Source organism: Sebastes umbrosus, chromosome 14 (assembly GCF_015220745.1).
Source record: "Sebastes umbrosus isolate fSebUmb1 chromosome 14, fSebUmb1.pri, whole genome shotgun sequence".
NCBI classification, from domain to species: Eukaryota; Metazoa; Chordata; class Actinopteri; order Perciformes; family Sebastidae; genus Sebastes; species Sebastes umbrosus.
Genome location: NC_051282.1, coordinates 30,142,943 through 30,156,210, shown reverse-complemented (window position 1 = coordinate 30,156,210; position 13,268 = coordinate 30,142,943). Strand labels below are relative to the sequence as shown.

At 40.4% G+C, this 13,268-nt stretch overlaps 1 protein-coding gene across 3 annotated transcripts in view; it reads right to left on the bottom strand.

Moving 5' to 3' along the window:
- LOC119501830 (lipopolysaccharide-induced tumor necrosis factor-alpha factor homolog) overlaps positions 1–11,955 on the bottom strand; it is a 53,934-nt gene extending 41,979 nt beyond the window's left edge. The window contains exon 1 of one of the 3 annotated variants that reach the window (XM_037792472.1): positions 11,832–11,955. The gene's annotated coding sequence lies outside the window, so the exon portion shown is untranslated. The remainder of the gene's footprint in view (positions 1–11,831) is intronic. The other 2 variants (XM_037792470.1, XM_037792471.1) reach the window with 2 other exon arrangements.
- Positions 11,956–13,268: the final 1,313 nt, after the last annotated feature.

Below are 13,268 nucleotides of genomic sequence, written 5' to 3'. Positions count from 1 at the left end.
CGGAAGATCCGGGTACTTTTCTACTCGGAAGTCGAGCCATTTTGGCTTCATGCGCCACCGAGCAACTTTCATAGGAATGAACGGGGCCCCGCCTCCAACGCTGTATCTCTTTATACATCCATGGGCGGACTCCGTGAAGAGGACCCGCTCCCTATGTAGATCTGAAGATCTCATTCTAAGCTAACGAAAACACAACCATTCATAGTTTCAGGTGATTACACACTAATGAAAACATAGTTGTGAATATTATATTCCATTTCCGCTAACAATCCCCCGAAAATGTTTCACACTGTTCCTTTAAAGCAATAGTTCAACAGTTTGAGAAATTATTTGATGTTCCAATCAAATGTGATTTGGAGCAACAAGCTAACCGCGCGCCCGTTATATAAAACCGCACTAGCAGAGCATACGAACCTCCAACCAACTTCCATTTCACTGTGACTTCAACGGACAGACGAGTGGTATTAACCCCTTCATCATCAACCACTCTCAGCTAGAAAGCAAACAAGTGTATTCCACAAAAAGTGGAACTGTTCCTTTAAGAGGAGAAACTCTGAAAATAGTGCGGGAGAAATGTGCGTTATGCTGAATTTATCATGTGAACCGTGATGATACAGGTAATTTCACCCTGCTCAATGAGGCCTTTGTGGGTCATCGGGCTATTTGAAACTCACTCAGCCTTTGTTGTTTCCCTAATTTGAAAATTTACAGTATTTAATGTGCGCCGCTTTAACTAGAGCGAGCGCCGTTCTGTTGGTTAATTGTAAAGCTGGTTGAAATATTGTGAAGGTCATGACAATTATATTTTTGTTTTGGCTTTTGGGCTTTTTGTGACATGTTGACTTCAATGTTACAAAGATGTGAAAAAATGCCTTGACGTAGCTCTCAGCCGAGTACTGTGGATTTATCTCTTCTCTCTTTCTAAAACAACATCTGCTGGAGTGGATGTCATGGTGAAGTAATGGACTATATGAGCTCTGACATGTGATGCCAACATTATTGGGAAGTTGCTGGACAACACTGTGGCATCTCCATAGATGTAACTTGAGCCAAGCAAGACCACGGTAACGTAAAAACTACTCGGTAAGATGGACATGTGACATCATCCTGTTAAAGAAGCCATCATGACTATTAATAAACAGGTCTGTTTTGCATGTTCAACCTGCATTAATGCTTCACAGTCCAACAACGTAGGGCTGCTGACATGTGCCTGCATGAAACAGTTGATGTTTATTGTCACTGTGATGTGTCAATATTATGGCAGGTTTATGTTTCAGACTGAAGCACTTTATCGTTATTTCCAGTCTAAACAGAACGGTGGCAGCTGTACACTTGAATGATGATGTCTCACAACATAAACCACTTCCATTTTTTGGATTCTGTGTAAAAGAAGTTAAAGTAGTTTTATGACAGTAAACAAGAAGAAGATATATTTTTTTCTCCCCAGGGCAGGTCATTGGAACAGATTTGGATGTATTACGACATTAGAACAATTGTTTGCCACAAAAATACAACATTTACATGAAAATCTGATGTCAGCAAAGTTCAAAGTTTCCCTGTGAGCTGATTTTGTATTTGTTGTTAATGGTGGTGGGGTTTCTTGGTTTGTTTTCCCCCAAAATGAATGATATAGCAACCCTTTCACTGTATCTTTAATAAATGCAAACATAAAAACACAGAGTGGAGTGCAAAGTGTTTAAAGGTAAGATTTCGAGAGAAGTCTTTCTTAACATAAAGCCACGTTGTAAGAGTTATTTGTCACTGTAATCTTTATCCATCTCCACACTGGTTGTGAAATGGTCCCATTGCTAATGAAACTACACTGTAAAAGATGGCAGACAAAATCCACAGTCCTCACTCAAACATACAAGTTAAATAAATACAAGACACAAATGAGCTGCTTTGCGTACAGCATAACCTTTTTTAAGTGCCAAAATTTCAACTTTTAGGTTTAGGCCACAAAACTTCAACTTCTTTAGGTTTAGGCAACACAACTACAACTTTGTTAGGTTTAGGCAACAAAACTACAACTTCTTTGGGTTTAGACAACAAAACTACAACTTTTTTAGGTTAAGGCAACAAAACTACAACTTCTTTGGGTTTAGGCAATAAAACTACAACTTCTTTAGGTTTAGGCAAAAAAAGAACTACAACTTATTTAGGTTTAGGCAACAAAACTACAAATTCTATAGGTTTAGGTAAAAAAAGAACTACAACTTATTTTGGTTTAGTCGATAAAACTACAACTTCTTTAGGTTTAGGCAACAAAACTACAACTTCTTTAGGTTGAGGCAAAAAAAACTACAACTTCTTTTGGTTTAGGCAAAAAAAAACATTTAGTTTAGTTCAGGGAAAAACATTGTGTTTGACTACGAACACAAAGACAACTACAAATTGTTGGTTTCACACAGGATGTGAACTCCAGTCTCCTGGGTGAAAGTAATTACTGCGGTTGCTAGAGGTCGCTGTTGTTCTTTTATACCTTCTTTCGGTGATCTACCATGTGAATAAATAAAACCTACTAGTGGTTGTAATAGGCCCCCATTGACCCACATCTAAGGGGCTTATAGCGACTGATAAAGCCTATTTAATGGCCTGACAACAGTCTAATAGGCTGACTTGAACTGGCCTTTATGTCCTCCCTCATTCCTCTATATACTGTACTTCTATACTGTAATTTCCCGACCCTTATTCTACGACTGTTTACTGACAACCTGTTTCTGCGGCTGGCTGTGGGGGTAGAAACACACTCTGCGGTAGAAACACTGCAGCCTTCTGCAGCTTCTGGTTACCTTGGTGTTTGAGGTCATGCTGCTTTTGTTCCATCGACCACAATGTCAAATGAAAGAATTATCATCAAGCAGAGGAAAGAGACACATTAGACTAGAAGATTTTGTTTTTGGCTCTCTGTAATTCTGAGAAGCCAAAAAAGTACATAATGAAAGGAAAATACACATTAATGTTTTGTTACTGAACGACATAATGAACACACCCACACAGCACATTTTTCTCGTTGACTCCCGTTGTGACTTGAATAAGACATTGGTCTAATTTACCAACAACCCTCAGAGGTGTTTATATATCTGGGCTGAATTAACACTGATTTGTCCGTCCCATTAACTTCTAATACTAAAAGAATTACACTGCAGCACAAATCTTCAATAAGTCCCATGTAGCCTCCTGTACCTGCTTGCTAATGCTTCGGGCAGTTTTTGACTTTGGTTTTAGAAGCTCTGTTGCAGTTTAGAGGCAACACAGTGGGTATATTCCATCTCTCATAATCCCTAAAGAGCGAGTTTATTTCTAGCCACATTAGTGGTTCTGAGGGAGACTGCAAGGTGAGGGTCACAGAGACAGAGGAAGGCATCACTAGGCTAGCTTTTGGTCACTGCCTATTTGTATTGTAGAAGAAGGTAAACAGTGAAGAAACATGCAACACAACTGTCCTTGGAAAACTCTCTAATGCAAACTGCAAACCTCTATTTAGTTTTGATAATATGTGATTTGAACAATGTAAAAACAATGATCATGAGAGGAACACACTAAAGACTTGTAGCAAGGTATTTCCTCCCAAAATAATATTATCCATTACGAATATTCAAACAACTTCTCTTGAAAACCAAATGGATCCAAAATCAAGTTACTTTTCTATTTCTTTTCAATTCTCCCTCAAATTCTGGCACATTATCCCGCTTATTACACGGCTACTTACTTAAGAAATCAATAACTTGACACAAAAAGCCAGAGTCCGACATTAGAGCTGCGTCCATGGCAACGGTCTGTTATACATAGCAACGGTCTCCTATATAAAGATATAATAGAGCGTACAATGCTGTAATTGACTAATCAGAATCGAGCATACAACAAAGCCGTGTAATAACCATAATTAACTTTGTGAAGCAAAATTAATCTTGCGAGTTCATTTCCGCATAAACCACATCTGGCTTCCATCATACTCACATCATATCAGCATATCATATTGCCCTTTTACTTGTTGAAAGTCAGGACACACACACACACACACACACACACACACACAGATACTTATTATACAATCTGCTGTCATAACTCCCATTCAACACCGTCAGATTAAAAAGAAATCGTTAAATGTACATGATGCAGCATGATTAAGGTTTTATTCTCATGAAAAAGACAATGTTGGAAGCACTTGTAGTTGATGCAGCTAAGAATTTATATATTGTCTTTTATTATATCTTTATTCATCTTCCTTTTCTGTGAAACTAGCATATGAATTATTTCTAAAGAGTACAAGCAATAAATAGACAAACATAGCCGTCAGAGAAACAAAGAAGGATTGAAAGATAAAGGCAGCCCGAGGATATCAGTTTGAAAAACATTCTCAATACCTCATGAAGCCACTTCACATTAGATAATATCACATTCATGAATACTGATTTCATTATTTTGAGCAGCTTTTATAAAGTGTTTGTGTTCATTTCCAGGAAATCAATCCGACACATCATCAATATTTAAGTGCTTTCCGGGAAGACATAAATCAGACACCAGGGAACTGACCACACATGGCTTTGTGGACACACAAGATGTGTTTGTTGACAGGTCATCGAGACGAGGAAGAGGAGGAGGACGAGGACGAGGAGGAGGAGGAGGAGAAGGAGGAGGAGGAGGATTTTGCCTCATGAAATAAACTACATGTCAGTCTATGTAGTGACGGAGCAGAAAGGAATTTAAACATTTATTTTGCTGGAGGTGAAAGAGACACTAGAAGTCGCTGACATCTGAAAAGCACCGAGGCACATTTTGGAATTACAAAAGATCACTCTGTTTTTATACCTAGAGTATAATTAATTCCTCCTTTCTTTTAAAATAAGAGAAACTATAACCTTTAAGTATCTTACTAGTACCGGATTTATACAATGCGGCTGTATTACCAAAACTCTGTTCACATGTTTACAGCACTTCATTCGTGTGGAAGTATGTGGCCGCTATAAGTGATGCCATAATGTCACCGGGGGCGACTGTTGTCTGGGTCAACAGGAACTGGAAAGAGAGCAGTGGACAGACTCAGGCTTTCTACTAAAATCCTAATAATCAGTATGAAATCCACACAAACCTGCCAACGTTTAATGTTTAACTTTTCCTCTCAGATCCTGTGCTGATAACAGCGAGTGTTGGGAGTGTCGGGGGTTTGATGACGTAATCACAAGATGTCCCACGTGATGCAAGAGCTGCTAGCATGGCTGTAGGCTGTATGCTTGTTTTGGTTAGTTGTTAGTGTTGCAAGTTGCTAAAAAATAAACAATGGGAAAAATAAACAAACAAAATAAGGATGGGGTTTGTTGCAACACATCTTAAACACACACTCCTGCTTTGAAATCCTCAGACGCATCCCACCCAGTGGAGCTACCTCCAGGGCTGAGAAGTGAAGCCAATGCTGAAGTGTCTTAAACCTGCATTCTCTCTAACAGCCAGCAGGGAGCGACTCCTCTGGTTGCTAAAAGAAGTCTGATTGTATAGAAGTCTATGAGAAAATGAGCCTACTTCTCTCTTGATTTATTACCTCAGTAAACATTGTAAACAGTATATAAATGTTATATGATTTTGTAATTTGCTGCACATGAATGAAGACCGACAGAGACTGAAACGCATCGCCAACCACAAGTAAAGACAGTAATAACTGTTTTTAAAAAATATCCGGCATGGTGCAAAGCTTCGTCTTGTGACTTTCAACCCATCTGAGCAGCGCTGCGGCTTTATTCTTCATCTGTGTTGCACTGCAGCAAAACAACAAGCCGATCTCAGCTGAAACTGAAACCGTAGTTTTCAAGATTAAAATAAAAGCCAAGAATGAATTCTCTTGCCGTTTGTGGTGTGTTTTAGCTGCAAGTGTCGGCACGAAGAGGAGCGAGGAGCACTGAGGGGATCAGAAGGAGGAGGAAGAGGAGGAGGAGGAGGAGGAGGAGGAGTGGGTTGCCCTGTGTGGTTAATTAAAGCTGAGAGCTGTGCCCTTCTCCACCCCACAGTGTCTTTCCTCCCTCTGCCGGGGGGGGGGGGAGACGCAGGACGCCTCTATCCATTTCAATAATGTATAAGAGAAAGTTGCTTCGGTAAACCAAAGCCAAGATACATGCATGCTGCCACTCAGCACGTCTGACACAACATACTGAAACCGAGATGCTTTCTGTGTCGTTCATCATCACCTGACCACCACTCTCCCTGAATTTAGAAAAGGGTCAAAGTTTTGCAGATACCATCTTGCATTGCAATTGCATGCAGTGCCAAAAAGCCACAGCAACTTCACTTCCAGAGAATTCTCAGGATAAACAAACTTGAACAGAAGCTGCTGGAGTCCTTCTATCGCTCTGCGATCGAAAGCGTACTCACGTACTGCATCACGGCGTGGTACACCGGGAGCCCGGCTGCAGACAGAAGGGCTCTGCAGAGGGTCATAGACACGGCCCAGAGGATTATAGGCTGCCCTCTGCCCTCTCTGGAGGAGATCTCCAGCTCCCGCTGCCTCAGTAGGTCCACAACCATTCTCAGGGACTCCTCCCACCCAGCTCATCACCTGTTTGACCTGCTGCCCTCTGGCAGGCGCTACAGGTCAATGAAAGCACACACCTCCAGACTCACGAACAGTTTCTTTCCCTGGGCCATACGGACACTGAACAAACAATAAATCTGTGCAATATTAATACACTGAATGTGAATACCTCTATATGTGCAATATATCCTTGATGCAATATACGTATACCGCAAGTGCAACTTGTTTACATTTTATTTATTACATCTACACTACCCATTTTACAATTACCTCTGTTTACATACATCTATTTTTATATTTTATACTCTAGTGTATCACTTCTGTTTATACTTATTTATTACATCTACTTTACCTGTTTTATATTGCTTTATAACTGTGTGTGTTTTACCTGTTTTATGTTTTATCTGCCTCGTTTAGTCTTGTCAAGTATTTGTTTTAAAGCACTGACCAGATGTGGCAACTGTGAATCTCGTTGTATTTAATACAATGACAATAAAGCTTTCTATTCAATTCTATAATACGATCACAGCAGCCTGGAGTCTTTGGTCCGTGACACCAAAGTGGCATTTTCCTCACACAGATTTCTTTCTCACCTGCACCCGACTAGACTCTAGAGTGGGAGAAGAGGCTCAGTAGGGAGCGCATCGGTGTGTCAGTAGCAATTAAACCATAGAGTCAAAACCATGTGGCAGAGAGCGCCTTTTTCCACACTTTTACCAAATGGTGCTCATAGAACACAGTTTTTGTGGATGATGCATTGGACAAATTGACTTTAATACCACAGACTGTATATAAGAAGTGGACGTAGTCACCGTGACGCCACATATTGGTTTGTGGACTGTCGTTTTGAAGCCTCGAGTTCGGCATTTTGGCCGTCGCCGTTTTGTATTTTTGCAACCAGAAGTGACACGAGAGGGTGGAGTCAAGTACAACCGAACAGCTGAATAAGACATTTTTCATAATAATCAGACTGAATAAGACAACTCCCAGACCGGACAACGCCGTGGTAGCGACCTGTCAATCACAAGGTAGCCCCGCCCTAAAGCACCCCCTGCTTTATGGTCTATCTGACTCTAAACGGGACCATCATTTACTAAATGAACATCATGCTGTATTGAAGAAGAATCCCTGAGAGGTGAATGCAGTCAGAAAATGCTCATACTTAGCAGGTTATGTTTGTGGATGAACCAAACTTCACATATAGAAAAAGAGCTTACTTACTTAGAAACCTTGATGATAGATAAATACAATAGACATCGGGGTGTAGAAAATGCCTAAAAAAAACCTGGAGCTTGTACGTAATGTTGTCTGTTGTGGACGTTGTGTGTGTCCTGTGTGTTTGTTGACTCGTGGAGACATTTAAGTGAAGACTAAACTTGGACTTTCCCCCCACTGGGGATCCTCTCCTGTTGGCAGCCGCTGTCTTCTTTAATCTAAACACAGCGCAACTCAGCCAAACACCTCGCCGCCGCTGCTGTTAAACAAGTATTACAATGTGTGTGTGTGTGTGTGTGTGTGTGTGGGAGTAAGATGCTGACAGACAACTGACAAACCAGAAGAAGGTCCCAGTATCACCACTTCTCACACTCCTCCATCTGTTTTTCTCTACATTTCACTAAACTCCCTCTCCAGAAGCTGTCAATCAATGAGCTCCAGCAGCTCCCCTCACAGCTCCCCCCAGCCCACTGTGGACCAATTTGAGGAGAAGCAGAGACGTGATAATGAAGCGGGAAACGAGAGCAAGAGAATGTGTAAAATCTATAGGACAGGATGATGATTATGCTGCACACTCTCTTTCTCTCAGGAGGAGAATGCAGCTGGAACTTTAGAGCTCGTTCAACACAATCAAGACTCGACAAACAAGATTAATGTGATTCTTACTATAATTGACATCTTTTCATCAATTAGCAGGCTTGTCTCTGTGTGAGTGAGTGCATCTTTTCATGCAAGTCTTTGTAATTGATATAAATCTTGTGCTCCAAATGTCAAGCTGCTACTTTGATTCTCCCTTTGTACACACAAAAATGCAAAAATGAACACGGAAAAGCAGCTTGAACAGCTTTACAAAAAATGTATCATGCCAGTGATTTTATGCCTTCTGGTCAGGGCTGCAACTATCGATTATTTTCATCATCAATTAATCTGCAAATTATTTCTCAAATAATGTGATTAGTCTATAAAATGCCAGAAAATAGTGAAAACAATTATATTTACAGTCTCCAAGAGCCCGTACTATAAGTGACGTCACATGTTCCATTCACAATCGTAGAAGACTGAAAACCTGCAAATACTCACATTTGAGAATTATGGTATTTTTTTCTTTAAAAAATGTCTCAAAACAATTATTCTGTGATCAAAATTGCTGACAATTAATTTTCTAATTGATTCATCTTTGCAGCTCCACCGCTGGTGAATTCATCTATAGCAGTGGTTCTCAAACTTTTTACACCAAGTACCACCTCAGAAAATATTTGGCTCTCCAAGTACCACCATTATGACCGATGTTAAAATACAGTAGCGTAGGCCTACCCTAATCAGCAATGCACAGTTCAAACAGGAGGCAGATTTATTCCTAATAATAATATTAGTTATTGTTGGCTTTTGTCAGCCACAGCTGACAAAGAGGTAGAGCTGGCACTTAAACTCTGCCATAAAATTAAGAGTTCCCGTTTGGAGCAGACTGCAGTGTTTTTGAACCCTTCATCATTTAGCTACCTCCTACCGCTTACTATCTTGTCATCACAGTTTAGCTTGTAACTAATCGCGGATGTTTGCACGCACTACTACCGAACTACGTAGCCGCTACGTGGCGTGGGTAGTAGCGCGTGCATACGTTTTTTTTGTTTCAAAATAAAAAATGTTACAGCAATGCCAAAACTTATTTTAAATCCCATTTCAATGATCTCGTGGTTACGGTGTTTTCATTTGTAGTAGTATTTTGATAGTATTTTTTGTTTTTAAATTAATTTGATTTCATTTTTTAAATTGAGATTGAGATTTCTCCGCGTACCACTAGAGGGAGCACGCGTACCACCAGTGGTACACGTACTATAGTTTGAGAACCACTGATCTAGGGAGTCATCATTTTACAAAAAAAAATATCAACTGTGTTTGTCACATTTTCAGCAGAACAATGTGTTTGTTCCTCAGGACATGCGAACATCATTCATCACTCATTTACATAAAGTAAACCTCCAAGCAGAAACAGTAACGATATAAAAACACTGTTGCTGTCTCTGTGTTGTCTCTCTCTAAAGTCCCCCCTGTGAAAAGGATGATCCTTCCTGGCCTGATGGACTGAAACCATGATGTACTAAATGGAACGGAAGCGAGTGAGCATCCGAGTAAAAGAAGTAGTGATCGAGTCGGTGCTCAGTGATTTGTTTGTGTTTGCTCCCCAGAGGAGCTGAGAGAGGAAGTGATGCTCGGAGCCAATAAACTATTAATGAGGACGGGGAAATCTGATAGCATAATAATAAACTTTTGGCTGTTTGTTTTTCATTACGATAAAGCTGTTCTTTTTTTTTCTTTATAGGCACTGTACCTATTAAGATGGATGGATGGATTATATTGATTCCAAATTGGGGAAATTGTTGTGTTACAGCTGTTACAGTTATCCAAGCAATGTACAAGTAAATATACATATCAACACTAGAGATAATATCTATAGTATATACAATATAAAGAATATATTAGAATACACTATAAATATACCAGACTACTACAACTAACCTAGAAAATATAACATGAGAACATAGAATAACAATAACACACTATAAACATTAGCAAAGTGTGCAAGGTAGGCTATTAGTAGTGATGTCAGTGCCGATGTAAATAATAACTGTATTCATTATATACACTTTGCAATCAACCGATAGCACACCATGCCATGCATTCCAAGAAATAAACTGCCTATGTGAAAGTTTGTAAACCCTCTTTATACCCCCTCTGATTACTTCCGGTGTACACCGTAAGATCATGTTATGGTTTAAGGTTTGACCGAAAGTGTCAGTAAGGTTTCTGCCTTGACGTTAGAGGAGTGGAAGTGTATATAATCCTGAGTGTTCACTGCTCTCCAGTGGTCACATGTAGATACTACGTCTCCATATTCTTCAGTGTTAATAATACAGCTAGAGAGAGAAATTACTGTTACTTTAAAGTAAGTGTACTGCAGTAAAGTTAAAGTACTTGTGTAAAACATTACTAAAAAGTAAAATAGTAAGACAATTAAAAATGTACTGTGCATGTTACTGTTACATTTTTAAAAGGGAAATTGGGGAGGGGAGTTATGATGATACAGATACTATTACTCACTCTAGTAGGTTCAGTCCCAGTCCCAGTTCAGACATTTCATTGTATTGAGACAATTTATTATTAAACTTGGACTCTCTGTAAAAAATGACCTGTGGTGACCTCTAGGTTTACAGCCACAAACTAGAGACCTAGAGCACTCAGAGGATGGATGGCTTTCCTAGCTAGATTGACAATAAGGGGGTTTCTGAGCAGTTTTACATAACAGAAGTGCTCGCCATCTAATCGCCGAAAAATGCAATTCTTGCAGAAATCTCCAAAATGTCAAAAGCGTTTGAACCCAAATCACAGCATGTCTTTTTCTATGGTGTTCCTCAAGGTCTTGGTGTCTTAATGTGGAATTTTGGAGGGATTATTGATTATTTTTATCAATTCTTGACTTCTATCATAATGTTCTAAACCCTTATACAATTAATTTTAAATAATTAATAAATGAATGTTTATTTATGACTAGAACAAGTTGACACACAGTGCTGAGCAGCATCTCAAATTAATCTCCAGGTTTCCAGCTTTCAGATGATGTACACTACTTCTATGTGACATCTACTGTTGACCTGCTATCTCCCCCTAAACACCCCCTGGACCCCCCTACAGAAGACTAAAACGGCTCTATTGTTGTCTCAAACCTTTAGGATGCAAAATTAATTGCGTGCATTAATCAGCAACACGTGCAAACCAACAGTAAATCCCTTCAGACTGTAGATGACGCTTTGCAGCCTGTTCATACAACTTGTTATAAGACATTCCTCTGTATAATGAACCAAAACAGAGACAAAACAACTGTGCAACAGAAATGACCGACATAAACAAGCAACATTAAGCTACATGTGGCTCCACTAAATAACGTGACACTTAATCAACAGCAGAATAAAACATCAAGCTCCACAGCAGCTGCTGCAGCAAACACACAGCACAGCTAAAGGAGATGACTGCACAGCTTTTACACACTTTCTCATCTGCAGAGTGAGTTGAAGGAGTGTGTTGCTGTTGGACTCACCTGTCTGCATGTCTTCAGCACAGCAAAGTGTCCTCTTCATCCCATTCATCACAGTATAACCAGTCCTCTCTCTGTGTCTGTCTCCTCTAATCCACAGAGTTTAAACTGAACGAGGCTCTGCAGTCACATCCTGCAGCAGAGACCCAACACACCTCTGAACCACTGCAGCTAAAGAGACCCAACACACCTCAGTGCAGGTAGAGAGACCCAACACACCTCAGTGCAGGTAGAGAGACCCAACACACCTCAGTACAGGTAGGAGTCTCTCAGTGGATGCAGAAGTCACCTGGAGGATGAGCACTTTAGCATTTAGCATGATGTCAGCTGATCACAGTGTGCACCTGTGGAGGCTGTTCTCGTAATCCATCCATCCATCCATGGTGGAGGCTACCTGCTACCTGGTGGTGACGTCACATCTTGGGGTGTGTTTGATTTGGGTCACTGACCGTGCTGGCCGGGTGGAGCCAGTGGAGCATTAAATCAGTGATTCATTAAAGGGCCAGTGTGAAGGATTTCAGAGGATCTCGGCTATTAGTATTTTGGAATCTAATATTCATAACTATGTTTTCATAGAATCGTTGTGTTTTCGTAACTCCACAGGGAGCGGGTCATCTTCACGGAGTCATAGGCTAAGGTTGGCTGGGGGTTCACAAAGAAAATCTAGACGGAATGTAATGAGTACAATGCAGAAGTGTAATGTATTGGGATGTGTGTAGCCTGTGTAATATGTATGTGAATGTGTAATATGTAATAGAAAGTGCATATTTAACGATGTGTGGACAGAGTGTCCGATGTTATTAGGCTATAATTAAATAAAAATACCACAAATCTAGCTTCTTATCTTTTTCTTATTCTGTCAATATGAAGACACAACAAGGACGATATTATTCATCATTACAATGAATTATTAGTTATACGTTAAAAAGAAATATAGATGCATTTCTGGGGGTTCAGTGAGGACCCTGAACCAACACAAACTGCGCCTGTGCATGAAGTCCGTCATGTTGCACCAGCTCGTTCTTAATCCCAGGGTGTCAAATACTAACGCTTTGTCCCGGCCGTCATCGGTGTTAGAAACCGACGCACCCTTTAGCGTTGGCATGAGACGCACCGAGCTTCCCTTTAACTAACGGAGGATGCTGATTTGCATAAAGTAGCCTAAACCTAAATTTTATGCAAATGATAAGCAGCTGACGTGACGCCCCGTCCACAATTGCCAACCCTCCAGATTTTCCTGGGAGACTCCCGTTTTTCATTGCCCTCGCCGGGGTTTCCTCCCGGGGTCGCACTTCTCCCGTTTCCTCCTGATTTTCACATATTTTTTCCTTTTTGTCATCTCAACCTGTCTCTGGCACCGTACAGCGTTTATAAGCTCTACTGTTTCCACCTGGACAACAATACAGCTACGCCAAATGTCATTTCCTGGCGGAAGAGAGC